Source organism: Lepisosteus platostomus, chromosome 13 (assembly GCF_059453375.1).
Source record: "Lepisosteus platostomus isolate fLepPlt1 chromosome 13, fLepPlt1.hap1, whole genome shotgun sequence".
Classification (NCBI taxonomy): domain Eukaryota; kingdom Metazoa; phylum Chordata; class Actinopteri; order Semionotiformes; family Lepisosteidae; genus Lepisosteus; species Lepisosteus platostomus.
The window spans coordinates 10,588,987-10,603,166 of record NC_142623.1 but is presented as its reverse complement, the minus strand read 5'-3'; the positions used below and the strand labels follow the sequence as shown (position 1 = coordinate 10,603,166).

The following is a 14,180-nucleotide window of genomic DNA, read 5'->3' as shown; positions in this document are numbered from 1 at the left end:
TGAGGAGGCGAATGATGTCAAGCCTGCAGGACCTCTTCATTTTTAAATATCGCAAATATCAAGAGATCTTTCTTTACAAAAATATCATTTTGAAGTCCATAAATGCTTAAAAAATATAAACACACATCTTGGCCAGTCTTCAAAGTAAAACTGGTTTGGATTGTTCTGATTCACATATAACCCCTTTGCTTCTGTCATACGACACCACTACACTCTATCTGTCAGGACCTTTGCTGTGATCAGTGTTTTTTTTTGGGGGGGTCAAAATGAATGAAAACAAGTTGCATTTTATACAGCAGTGAAGCGATTTTTTTACTTTAATGTAAAAAGTATGAAGTAAATTCATACTCAAAGTATAAAGCAGGAATTTGCTTTTCAATTCACTCAAGACCATTTGCATCCTACGACAGCCCTTGATTTTTCCCAAGGTGTTTTGTAATCCCCTTTGAATCGGTGATATTGATAATACTGGGGACGATCAGCCATCACAGGCGTGGCCCGGGGAGATGAAAGCGCTGTTGGAATGAAGTAAATCTCCCATCTGACGATCCACATGTGACATTACAATAACTGCAAGGGTTTCAGAGAGGCAGGTGCTAATGCTTTCTTAATAGTCACAGGCACAATGCAGCCTGCAGCAACGGGCCTTGAATTGTTTGGCTAGGCTTATTCAATATTCCCACAATACGGACTAAGTTATGTCAAAGCAAAATGGCTCCAAAGGTATCTGCAGTAGTATTTAAAAACAAAAAGATCCACCGCAATAAGAGCCAAGATAGCTCAATGGGCTAAACCACTGTCTGGTACGTCCAAATACTTCCAGGAGCACAGGTTCAAGGGATAAGCTCCAGCTTCCTCGTGACCCTGAACTGGAAAAAGTGTTTCAGAAATGAATTGATGTATTGACTGTATTCAAGAGAATGGGAAAATCAGAAGAGGATTTAGAAAACCATGGTGGTGCTATGGTTAGCATTACTGTGTCACAGCAGTGGGGCCCTGGGTTCAATTTCAGAGCTTGGGTGCTGTCTGTGTGAAGGTTGTATGTTTCCCCCATATTCACGTGGGGTTTCCTCGGGGTGCTCCGGTTTCCTCCCCCAGTCCGGCGTCCCATCTAGGGTGTCACCCTGCCACGTGCCCGTTGCTTGCTGGGATAGGCCCTGGCTCCCCCATGACCCTGTATGGGAAGATGCAGTTAGAAAACAGATGGATGGATATAAATGGCAGAAGCTACAGTATATTTCAGAATTTGCTGAAAAAGCGTATTATATTGTGCATCTCCTGATATTCTGTTTCACACTCCTTGTGCCCCCAACAGCAGTTTGTGCAGCAGAGGCCCCTCTAAGCTGCAGTTTACAATAGCACCCTTAATTACTTTTTTAATTACGAACACATCATTTTAATGAACCTGTGCATGAGATACAAGGGGAGGTCTCCGATCTTTCATTTTACTCCCAGAATTAAGTGCATGGGGTCCACTCGTTAATAAGCTCAGGAAGAATTTACAGTTTGTGACACTTCCGAAACTAAACACAGAAGCCCAGCACACATCCGCACAGTGACTGTGCAGTCACATCGGCAGCTGACCTTGGGAGACATCCACTGGGGCAAAAGCACATTTTGTTTAAGAAACTCAAACCAGTATGGCATCTCTCATGAAAAGACCACAAAAGATGATCAAACTCTACTCTCAAAATAAATAATATGGGTAAAATGAAGGGGGCCGCTGTTTTTAGCAGTTCTTTACTGCAAGTGCCTTGTGTCCTGTGTGCCCAGGAGAGATTCTGGCTTGTTGTAAACTAGGAGAAGTGATTTAGTGATAACAGAAGAAAAGCTAGATTGGGCTCACTGTAATTTGTTGCAAAATGCACAACAATTAGTTTGGATGACAAAAGCACAGAAAAAGAACAACATGTTGTAGTTTTGATTGTGGGATACAGCATGTAGATTTGTTTTTGTTCTTAGGAACAAATGCCGAAATCCCAAACCACAGAAAACGCTAACATGGTGAATGACCAAAACATTTAGGAATTAAGGATTCCTTAGGATTTCCGTGGGTAAGGGTTTTTTAGGAATTTCAAATAGAAATCTTTACATTCAGAACAAATTCATTTTCTTCCTCTTGTGGGAGATTAAGTCTCACATTTATACAAATCTACACCACCATTAAGGATGTTGCTGCATTTAAATCAGTGTCTGATGGTAGTACCTCAGTCTCACTACAAGGCTCAAAATGTATTATGTATGTACTGAGAACGTGTCTGTCTGCGTGCATGCTTGCAGGAGAACAGGAATGACTCTCTCTGTGTATAATGTAGTAAGCAGGTTCATACCAGCTTGGGGGATATGGCTTTCTGCTATGTTTGCATGCTACAGATTAGACGTCATCAAAAGCCTATTGCTGTGCCCTGCAAATCCGCAACCTTAATTTGCTTCCTGTATTCTTAATTCAGATTTTATCATGTGAGTTAAAAACGATAGCGGAAAGAAACCAAATAAAAAATCAGAAGCTTAATTCCAATAAATGTAGGACAAGAAGGCACAGGGCTTTTAGAAGCAGGTCAGGTCTGGCTGTTGGTGTTTGTTTGACCAGTGACCATGCACGTGTCTGGATAAAGAAGTTGGAACATGCCCAGAACTGCTGTATTAACCTCCCGTCAAAATTATTAGGACACCCAGATTCACTCTTCCACAGCTACAAAAATCTCCCCATTTCTACATCCTTTTTAGCAAGCCACTTACTCCTGAAATGGGCTGTGGCACTATAATATACAGAAAAGGTACATTAAAATATTCTGTAACAGAGCAATTTCAAGATTTTTTCTGCACCTCAAGGCACTCTACAGAAAACAGTACATTTCACAATTAATCGCAAACAGATTTGGGAGCTGAGATCACCATTTGGTGGGTCATTTGCTATTGTCATGTTTTTAAGCCAAAGTAGAAACAGCGATCTGTAATTGTTTTTAATGTGCAAACTTAACATAACTGCAGTGGAAAATGTTCTTTTTGAAAAAAGGTTAATTCTGTTCTTTGTAAAAATGTAAAAGTGTACACCGCTCACATTCATGGTACAGTTTACAGTATATCTATATATATTTCTTAAATTATCTTAAAATGACATTTAAGCTTTTTGTATTTTTTGTATATTTTAAATCATGCCTGTATAGTGTTCATTAAAAGGAGTTTAGGAACGTACTTGATAAATATGTTTAGATGAAAACTTCAACCCATAAAAGTGACTGCGAACTGCACAAGCAGTTAATATACATGTGCTATATTATGTGTGATAATAAGCATGTGATCTGGCACTGCAGGCAGTCTGAGACAAATCAGAATTATGAATGTGTAGTTGTATGAATATGCATACATTTCCATTCCATGTCCATATACAGTAATCACCTAAAACAGACTTTGCAGACGCCTGTTCTCTCAAAGCCAGGGAACGCTTTGTGCAAAACTTTAAATATTTTATTTAGAATTAAAATTAAACATCGATTCATTTCAGAAAAAAAAAGGAAAATATCATATGAATCCCTGTAAAGCTAAATGTAAAATGTATTTTTAATATAAATTAAAAATTAAATGAAAGCCCTGCCTGCACGACATCAAAAACAATGCATGGAGCAGGCTATCACACCAATTATGTATAATCTCTATCCTGATCGCTGATCGCCACGCCCTCAGAAGAGCAGGCAGGAGCTATTCTTTAACATAGCTATATGGAAGGAAAGACTGGTAATGTATCTGAACAGACGTGAATACAAATGTCAGACAACTCAATTTACATCGCACTGCGTAAATCTCCCACCCATAAATAACATCTCCGACACAAGAGTAATTAACAAAAATCAGTAAATACACTGCACGGTAATATTCAAAACTCTTCCACAGTCTCGCAGAACTAAACGATGAAATCTAGGTTCCAACATGCAAAAGCAGAGCCCTGACTAAAATGCTAAAAGCTGAAACATCACGAGGCCTGAAGCAGACAGATACAATACAGTGAAATATGAACAGATTAAGGGGGGCTCTCACAATCAGATGCTACATACATACGTCAATATGAAGGGACACAGAAAGAACACACAAAATGTATGTACTCTGCTCTAATCACATAGTCATTCTTTCAGTACTCAGCTACTTCCATACCCTAAAGCTCTGTTTTAAAAAGAGACACACAGAGATCCCTATCTGTCAGAACCTATTCAAATCTCAGTAGATTCTTTTTTACAATTTTGTATTAAGATCATCAGTTAATCCCAGAATGCTACCCTGTTCAGGAATTAACTCTGTCTCCTCCTTTTTTCACTTTCCTACCAATCATACCATCATGTCAAAAAGCTGGAATAAAAAGGAGGCTATATTTTCCTTAAAATCCAAACAAACTACCACTGAAACCATAGCCATGTTATTTATTGCCTGTGAAGTACTAGATTTGTGTCAAACGTTCTTTCATTTTAGGTTTGTTAAAACCACAATCAATACTAAAACCTTGAAAAAACAGCCTTACATTATCTAACATTCAGTAAACTGCTCATATTCGCTCACGTTAAGCACAAAGGTAAGATTAACTCTATCTTGGAAATTAAATGCAGTTTCAATCCTTTTCACAAACAAAAAATAAAAGGAACAAGGCTTTCTTTTATCAAAATAAAGAAATCTAAAAAATCCAGAAACATGGTAGAGCTGTGTTTTGACTCTTCAATACAAGGCTTCATTTTAACTGGAAGAGATGAGTTCAAATAAAAATAGAAAATGTGTAAGTTCCATTTCCAAAAGTAAAATGACAGGTTGGTTCATCCTCAGAACAGGGCCGGCATCTTTCATCTGTTTTATTTATGTGCTATAGCACAGAAACCTGGGGCTCCAGCACAGAAAGGTGATCTTTTTGAACAAATCCACAAAAACTGTCATTTTGCGTGCAAATTCTGGAATTAAATTCATTACTTCAAAACCTGCTATTGCACAAGTAATTATACAGCTGCAGCCCACCGTGTGCCATTCTAACATACATTTATAAAAAGCACTGTAGCCAGAGCACTATGCTGTCCTGGATCAGCAGCTGTATCTTAAGGAAGCCATTCTGACACCTTGTTATTTCTGGTTTGGTTCCCACCTTTAGAAAGGAGCTCAAAAAAACCAAAGCAGGCGACTGGAGATTTACAGAAAGTAGGACTTTCAGCAGTTTGGTCATGGGGGGTGGGGGGGGGGGGGGGGCACACTTTTGATGCCAAAGGGAGGAGTCAGTGCTAAGGCCATCTTTTCCCTACTATGTCTTCCTCAGTACATAAATAGGAAACGACTGCAGGGGCCGTTTTCCGAAACGGTCCGCATTTTTAACATGAGGGAGGCAGAAGACCGCGTAAAATGGGGACACGCCAAACCGAGCCAGAGGGCCATAGGGACCGTACGCCCGGCACCTCGGTGTCGTCTCGTTATGTCATGACGGAGCAGGCCAGGGGTCAGGGGTCGCCCTGCTGTGCTGATCTCTCGGCACATGTGCCTCCAGCCTCCAGCCCGCCTGCACCTTCCCCTCGTCAGGAGGTTGCTGCCGTCTTCACAGGGGCAGGACATCAGTCCTCCTGGTCCTACTGTCCCTCATTGCCTGTGTAATCCCTGGCAGCTGGGGCTCCTTCATTAATCCAGGCTGGATCAGCTGGGCTGGGGGGAACAGGCAGGATGGGGGTGGGAGAAGAGGGAGGGTGTGCTTATGCGTGTGTGCTTCGGGGGGTGGGAGAGAAGGGGAGGGTGATGGGAGGTGGGGGGGATGGTATCAACCAGAGAGCATAAATTGAAGCACAAGGCACCTCTCTGCTCAGTGTCTGCCTGGGCGCCCGCGCTAGCCAGCCGGAGTGAACTCCCCATCTTTCTCCTCGGACCGATATTTTGTTTCCTTTTTTTTTTTTTTCCTCCTGCGCTGACCCACTTACATAAAAGGAATTTTCGGGAACAGGGCAGGGGGGTGGGGAGGTGGGTAGGGGCAGGGTGGTGCTTGCATTGGCGGCGGCGGTGGGGGTGGTACTCGTGCGGGGCAGGGTGGGGGCTAACACTCAGAGTCCAACGGAATCCGACTTGTTTTTTTTTGTCGGCAACCTTCAACACCCCCCACTCCTCACCCCCCCCACCTCCCGCCTCCCCTACCTTGGACCCACCCCGTTCCCCCCACCTCCGCGCCCAACCCCCTCCATGCTGCAAGCCCTTACCCCCCCATCCCCAATCCTACTGCCCCCTCCTCACGGCGCACCCCTGTTTTCTACCACAGAAGACCCTATCCGTGACACCAGTGCAGAGGTCGGCTCCCACGGACCCCTGCCGCAATGGTCAAGCCGAACAAGACCAGGATGGATGGACCTGCGTGCGCCTGCCTGTTTTCGGCAGAAAACAACGGATTTTTCCCCGACACTTTTCCGAATCGAGTCCTCTAAAGCTGTGGCGCAGATGATGGCAGTGGACTTTCTTGGCTTCCTTGCGATGACTAAGACAATCCTGAATAGAAAGAGTTCTAGAGATGAGAATGTTAAGGTACATATGTTAAAATATGAACCTCTCCGTGCATTGCTGTATTTTTTTTAAATTCCTTTTTGTTTTTACAGATTCTCTGATACCAGATGGAGCTTATATCCTACTCTGGACCCTGAAGCCTATGTAGGGCTCTTTTTTTTTTTTTTGCATCGTTTTAAAAGCTACGTACAGGCGTGTGCAAGAATATAGCACAGGGGGAGAGAGAGAGAGAGAGGAGAGAGAGAGAAGAGAGAGAGACAGCAATCCCTGCCTATTAGATCAACATTACTTCTAAGGCATATGCTTACAAACACCAAAACAGGGCTGACTTGCAATGTTCAGGAAATTCGAAAAGGTATAATAAGAGCATAGTACTAATTGCAATGGTGTTACTCTGTTATGTATGATAGAAACTGATCATGTCCTCCTCTTTTGTTTTGCGACAATCCAAGAAGAGATCTGCAAGAATGACTTAGCAACCAGGTACCTCTACTACTCTTATTGTCGTACAACAAAGGTATATAATATCTATTATTCTCTCGCTCTCTCTCTCTCTGTCTCTCTCACACTCTTTCTCCTTGTGCATCTGCAATGGTATCCTGCTCTTTACCTAGACTAACATCGTCCGTCCGTCTACTGTTTATTTATAAAGTAGGTATACGTGGGTGTGCTGAAATTTAACTTCGCTTTTTTCTTATCTCCTGCAGTCGCATGTTAAGATTTGGAGACTACCATGACTGTTTTGTGCGGGAAAGGCAATTTCTTTTTTTTCTCCCTTTTCGATTCCTTCCTGGTGTTGTTGATTCCAGCCCCGCCGGCAGTGCGCACACAGTACAGTGCAGGCAGCAAGCGAGGACGCAGGGCTGCTTCTGTGTGTGTCGGGGATCGCCGGCGTGTTTCCATACAGAGACCTGCATGGATATATCCGATCGATCTGTGTAATGCAAACACGCGTGTGGACGCATGTCAGCGTGGGGGAGTGCAGCGAGGGGCAAACTGGTCAGTTGGAAAAGACGAATGATGGGTTGATCTATGCAGGCAGATGGATGCTGGAACAGACAGGAGAGGGGATCTGTGCACATGTGTTGCTATGCAGGAGCTTAGCAGGGCAAACCCGACAGGGATGTTTATCTTGGGTTTGAGCTCTTTGTGTTCACAGTGGACCTTGATTTAATTTTATACAATTAAGGCACGCGGTGAATGCCAAGAGAGAAGCCACGAGCACCTTTTATGTTCAAGATCTAAGGGAAGGAAACGGAACAGGTCAACAAGGGAAACAGCAGGGCAAACTAACCCTGGTGCCTACGGGGAAGAGAGCAATTTCTGCATTTATATTATACACACACACATCTACAGTATAGAAAACGAACAGGTTGCAGTCTTTGTTGAGGACAATACTAATGATCCTTACTGCAAACTCCAGTCTGCGTTGAGTGTCAGGCAGTGCATATACCAGCAGAATACTAATGCCCCTTTCACAGAATCTGCGGGTGTAATAGAAATTTATATGATTAAATAACACAGTGTAGGGCTGTTGGAGGAATTGGGGGAGGGGGGGCAGTTTTATTAATGGACTGCTCTTTTTTTCCCCCCGTCCAATTAAGCTGGTAAATATTCAAAGGCATTTCTGGCGAAAGGCAAAGTGGTATTCTGCTAATCAAGGTGATTGAAATAGGTCTCGGCATCTCATGCCTGCCATTGTTCTGAGGGTTTTGGAGGCTGTGGGAACTAACAATTCAGGTTTGAACATTCTGGTTGGAAAAACTGCTTAAATTGTCATGTCTCACAAATTATTTTTGCTTGCCTGCTATTTCCCAGTACCGATAATGCTCATTGTTTAGCTACGTCTTTAGGCTTTTGACGTTAAATTACAAAAAAACGTGGTTAAACTGATGCGCACTTAATATAAGTTGTACAAACCACAGTGTGCAGTCGGCACAGGTGCTGGTCTGAGTCTCGTCACAGGGTTCGTAAAAGCCGCCCGGGTTGCATGTTAACAAACTACAGTTAGAGCTGTCCGCTCTGATTGAGGTCAAAGCCTAAAACAAGAGGCCAACAAGAACACCGTTAAAACAGCTGGCGATATTCGAAGTTAAGCACAGGGGGAAAAAAACATAGTTCAGTGCATGTCGACTATTTGTTTTGAAATACAATAAATTCAACATAGCCAACCCATGGAAATCTTTTTTTCTTGTGTCAACAAGTTTAATTTCCTAATGATACTAATTTACTGACCAAGATATTTGTTTAATAATGCAAGAACCCCCCCCAAAAAGTTGCAAAGCGCTGCGAGTTTGACCTACATATGCAGTCTTGCGCGACTGGAAGATTCTTTCAGTCACCCACCGATATTTCTGCATTTAAACGTAGACTCGCACTTTTAACACCTGCTTTCTAATCGACTGTATTTTGGTGTCATGGTGTCATGCGAAAAGCTAAACCTAGGAATAACCCTGGAAATACATGTTCGGAAGCAATAAATACATTGGATTTTTGTTCGGTAGCAGTAGTAAAGTATACAGCTTTACTGTTAACAGATCCTGAATGAGATACTCCAGGCCAGTGTGGATTTGAGAGAAACCAGCAAGCGCACCTTGGTGTGTTGTTAAAGCACTAATATTTTACCACTGATAAAAAGAACAACAAAAATAACTAGCAAAAAGTGAATCCATCTAAAAGCATGTCTAGACGGGTATGAAATATTAAAGAGACAGTCGAGTCAAACTTGGCCTAAATATCTCCTCTCTTCAGTACTTCGAGGAGACGACGTGCTCGTCCGAGTGCACAGATATATATTACCCGACAGCGGGGAGAAATGACTAAATAAATAAGCGAATTTTCTAGTGCTCAGGACAGAACACAAAACCCAAGGGTTTCACTGAGATGGGGCACAGGCTACACCAAGACACGTGTCGCATTTGCTAGGAGGGGTTACGCATGATCCTATATGTTTACTATTAATTTTACGCATTAACTATTTGCTGTCAGGATAAAAAAAAAACTCTATTTGCTAGTCAAATCCTCGTAATTGGAGCGGCTGACCGATTACAATAATAAAAGAACAACTGCAGCCGGGATAAAAGCAGGAAATAAATCATAATGACAATCAGCTCATTCATTAACGTTTCATTTTGACAGACGTCTGTATCGGGTATTAGCTTTTCGTGTTACCCTGAACATACAAAAGTTCTCCAGTGCAGGATATTATATTTTATACAATGTTCTTTGCATAGAACACACAACACATTGTGCTGTAAGTTCAGAAAGAAATAACAGTACCTCGGCGTGTGAGTCTTCTCCAGGTCTATCATCAGTCGAAACAGAAGGACCGGCCCGTTTTTACCAGCTAGGCCAAACTATATTTGGGATCCGATCTATAAATTCGAGATTCTGAGAAAAAAAAAGACATTACGTTATGTCATTAAATAAAGAAAAGTCAGAAACAAAATACTGACATTTTAAAAATCTAAAGATAAAATATTTTTTCTCTCTTTTCTTTGGGCCGACAGATCAAGCCGGATGGTATACCTACAAATTCCGGCGATTTGTCAAACCTAAATCGAAGAATCAAGGCCTAGGCATTCACTATTAGATTAATCATATAATCTCTTCAGCAAAATCTTAACACGTTTCAGGACCGTTATTTTCAATAATATTTTCAATATTACTATATTTCTCATTTCTCGCTGTAGTTCCAGCAAACGTGGAAATAAAATCTGCTGATTCTCGTAGTTTTGTTTACTCAATTAAAATAGTCAGTTAAAAGAAAAAGAGATGTAATTAATTGTCCCTGAATAAAATGTAACATCCCTAAATTATGGGATATTTTCGATTTTGGCACCGATTTCGCTTGGTTTTCCGTTGCCGAATACCGCAGCAGGCCTAGTGGAGACAGAACAATTCATTTTTAAACTGCAAGGAACCTAATAAATAGTGTCCATATAAATTAAAATAAATAATAAAATCAATAACTCGCACGTATATTCATTGAGAAAGCATCACGGGATACCGTGATACTCAAAAGTGAACACAACAGCAGGAAAGAAGTCTTTATGTAGACGATTTGTCAAAATTAACAGGATGAGGAAAATTAACAAATTCTCTACATAAATTAATAATGTCAGTAAACAGACTACCTACCGACAGTCAGATATGGTTATAGCTATGTAAATACAAAAGTGAAACAATACCACCGCCAACAACTATTTTTTTAATGCGGTCCTGTAAGTGGCCTTTTCCATTTTGCCATTTGTATTGTTTTTCGTTAGTAATATAGGTGCCTCTTTACGTGATATTACATTGCACATCTCATTAACCACGCACACTTTAAGTGAATTGGTGTATTAATCCAAAGGCGACTGGACGAATTCTGGAGATGTGGTTTTTTTTTTTTTGTAGTTTTGTTGTCTACCGCTGTACTCACTCACATCTTAAAAAATCTAGGAAACGACTGCTGGTTTTAGTGACAAGGAGGAATTATGGTGAATGAATTTCGAGGTTGTTTTTGAAGACATTTACAATAAATGCATTTTTAGTCATAAAAATGGAAACTTCAATTCCTTAACTTTTAAATGTAGATTTTAATTGTATTTAATATTATCCACGTTTTCTTAATCCCACAGTTTACAGTATCAGCAGTATCGATCGCATGGGGATATAATATTATCTTTTGTACGTTCTGTACCTTTTCCTTTGTTGTAATAAAACAAACTCAAACACTTAACAGGAACAGCCAATGTGCGAAACCAATAACATTTGTTCAACAATTTCTAATTTTCCTTCTAACATTCACAGGAGAACACATGGAGGCGGCTTCTGAAACGTTTGGAACCGCCTTTGTATTGTAACACTTTTATCTGATACTTTCGTTTTGCCAGGGAAAAAAAAACTCATTTTGTAATGTAAATGGAGGTCTGGTGAGGTTTTCCGAAGCGTAACTAATGGAAGAAATAGACGGATGTATTTATGGTAATGAGGGGTGCGCACCTAGCCGAGGCGCACGTTATAAATCGAAGGAGTAATAACCATGTATTTTGACTGATGTTGCACACGCCGAAGTGAAAATAAGAAGTTAACGGTTAACGGCCCTTATCACCTATAGCTGCTTCTACCGATACCGTTGTCGACTGCCTACCGTACGGTTTCCTTAACGTTTACCGGGGTAACAAAAACAAAATTGCCAACTACTTTACCTCTGGAGATTTTCCTGGTACAGTTTTATGTATTTTTTTTTTAGAAAACCTATAATTAACTCAACCAACCCCACTTGTGATTAAAAGGGGAGTGTGGTATTTTATACATTAAAAATCGTTTAAAGATCATTCGTTTGGTTTGTACAACTTCCAGACTAAATGAACGCTAACAAAACAAAAATGAAAGGGAAAATTGTCTTCGGCTTTTCTTGGCTCATAATAACAGAATCGGTTTTACAGATGGACTTCTTTAAGTGGTGTGTGTGGATGAGATTAAAAGCATGCAACACTTGATGAATGTCGCAAATAGCATGTAAAAGAATCTGTAAGAGCAAACAATTTACCCGAGAGAGTTTAATCAATTTTGGCTATTCTGTAAGAGTTACGAAGTCTAATGCCATTTGTCATGGAAAGCAATAAAACCGATTACATCAGTTTTTGTGTTGTGCTTTATTTATTATTGATGTCTGCTTCGTCCTTTTCTTCTGCTAGGTAGCCGTTGTAAATACAGTAACTGTGGTTAATGAAGTTCTGCAAACCCGACAGTGTTTACAAGATTGAAAGCTTCAGCTAGCTGTCAAACTCCTGTTAAAGGCGTTAGGAGGTGGAAGGGTCTCTCCCTTTGAATGAAGTTGCTCCTGCATCCTTATTGGGTTAAAGCCCCCCAAGATGTAAACTGGGCTTGGGGTGTGTGTGAAGGTATACAATTGTACCTCAGAGCTAGGAGATAGACGCTCCAATTCATTACTGCTTTCAGTTCAGGAACTGAACTTGATACGCCGCGTTAACCATTCACTCCATTACAGTCCCTTGTGCAGTTTAATTGATATATTGATCAGCTGAAGAGCAGGGGGACTACGTGTTGTAAAAGTTTTCCAGTGGAGTGGATTGAAAGGGGGCCAGGTTGAGCAGCCCAGATCTAGGGCCACTCCAGACTTCTGGCTGGATTCCCTCGTGCTGCTATTTTTTCCAGGTCACAGGAGCTTTGGGAGGTGCCACTATGGACCTCTCAAAAGGCTCGGTTTTGGGGAACTCAGTACGCACGATTCCCCCTCCCCAAACAGAGAAGATCTTCAAGCCGCCTCTGGTGATAAAGCCTGAAGAGAACTCCTATAGTACCAGTCTTACTCCTCTCTGTGCTTCCTGCTCACCATAAGAGAAGCAAGCTTGCACAGACCAAAGCATTCAAGATTCAATTGGTGGAAAACCATCGCAAAGTCAAGTTCGTCTACTGTAAAACCATATGAAATCTATAGATTACCATGCAGATTCACAGTACCTCAGCAACCTTTTAGACAGGAAAATCCAAGATGTCTAAACCACAGGCTTCCAGCCCAGCACAAGTCTATAGGGGTCTCCCTGAAACTAGCTGCTGAGAAAACGAAGGAAAGACTGAACATGAAATCACTACCTGAGTAGGAAAAGAACACTGCAGCCCCCTTATGGTAATAGCACACAGGCCATAGTCACACGAGGGCCAAAATGCCCTACAAACTTGTGAAAGCATATACAGTACACGAGAGGATGAGGAATCGACTCCTCACACTCCTCTTCAAGCACGTGAGCCTGTTATTCAGCCTATTAAATATGTTTAGGTCAGCATCTGGCGTTAAAGGGATTTTTAGTTTATGCACTGTATGGATCTTTGAACGTACGTAGCATCTACAGTACCAGTGTAAAATTCCATTTGAATTTTTACTGGATCGCTTGAGAAAGAGACACTCCTCAGTTATGAAGTAAAATCTTTGCTGCTCCATCTCGAAAACGGGCAGAGAAGCAATGGTGCCGCATATTTTGACATTTTCATTCGCTTTGTCATAAACCAAATATTTTTCAAAAAGAAATGTATTAGTACATAATGTATAACGTATTGCCTTATTTACCTTTGTTAAATTGTATTTGATATTTCTGGATAGTAGGGTTGCTAACGAAACAAAAATATATACTGGTTTTAAGCTTTCTGCGTGTATTTTTTTTTTTTAATGCAAGTGAAGAGCACCGACCGGTATGCACAAAGAAAATGTTTTTTTCTGAAATGCTGCTTTAATAATGTCGCCACACAAATGAAGTGACCTAGGAGATGTTTGTGTGATTTGGTCATTTCTAAATGAATATTGCCAAGGCGCTCAGATGCTATCAGCACTCTGAGCTTCAGGAAAAGTAACACCCCTACTGTACTGCTAATAAAATAATATTACATTCACTCCTATTGGAACAGTACTGGGATAAAAGCTTTATATTTCCCCTTTATCCCAGGAGCTGCCATCTGGAAACCTGCATTGTGGCTCAGGACGGAATATTATAAATGCGGAAATGAGCTGTGCCCCTTCTTCCCCTGCAGTTGCTTTGTTCTCTTCTCCCCTCTGTGTGACCCCCTTATTGGCATTGTTCTTCATTTTTTTTTTTGGGGGGGGGGGGTATCTTTGACATCTTTTTGGGTGGGGTCAGTTTGAACCAATTCCCCACTGGAAGAGAACAGACCCAGTT

General features: G+C 41.2%; 1 long non-coding RNA gene across 1 annotated transcript; it reads right to left on the bottom strand.

Moving 5' to 3' along the window:
* Positions 1 to 130: 130 nt before the first annotated feature.
* Positions 131 to 10,162, bottom strand: LOC148649879 (uncharacterized). Its single transcript, XR_015925957.1, has 3 exons — positions 10,030 to 10,162; positions 9,781 to 9,891; positions 131 to 1,174 (listed from the first exon to the last, which is right to left on the bottom strand). It is a non-coding gene; the product is annotated as an uncharacterized LOC148649879 (long non-coding RNA).
* Positions 10,163 to 14,180: the final 4,018 nt, after the last annotated feature.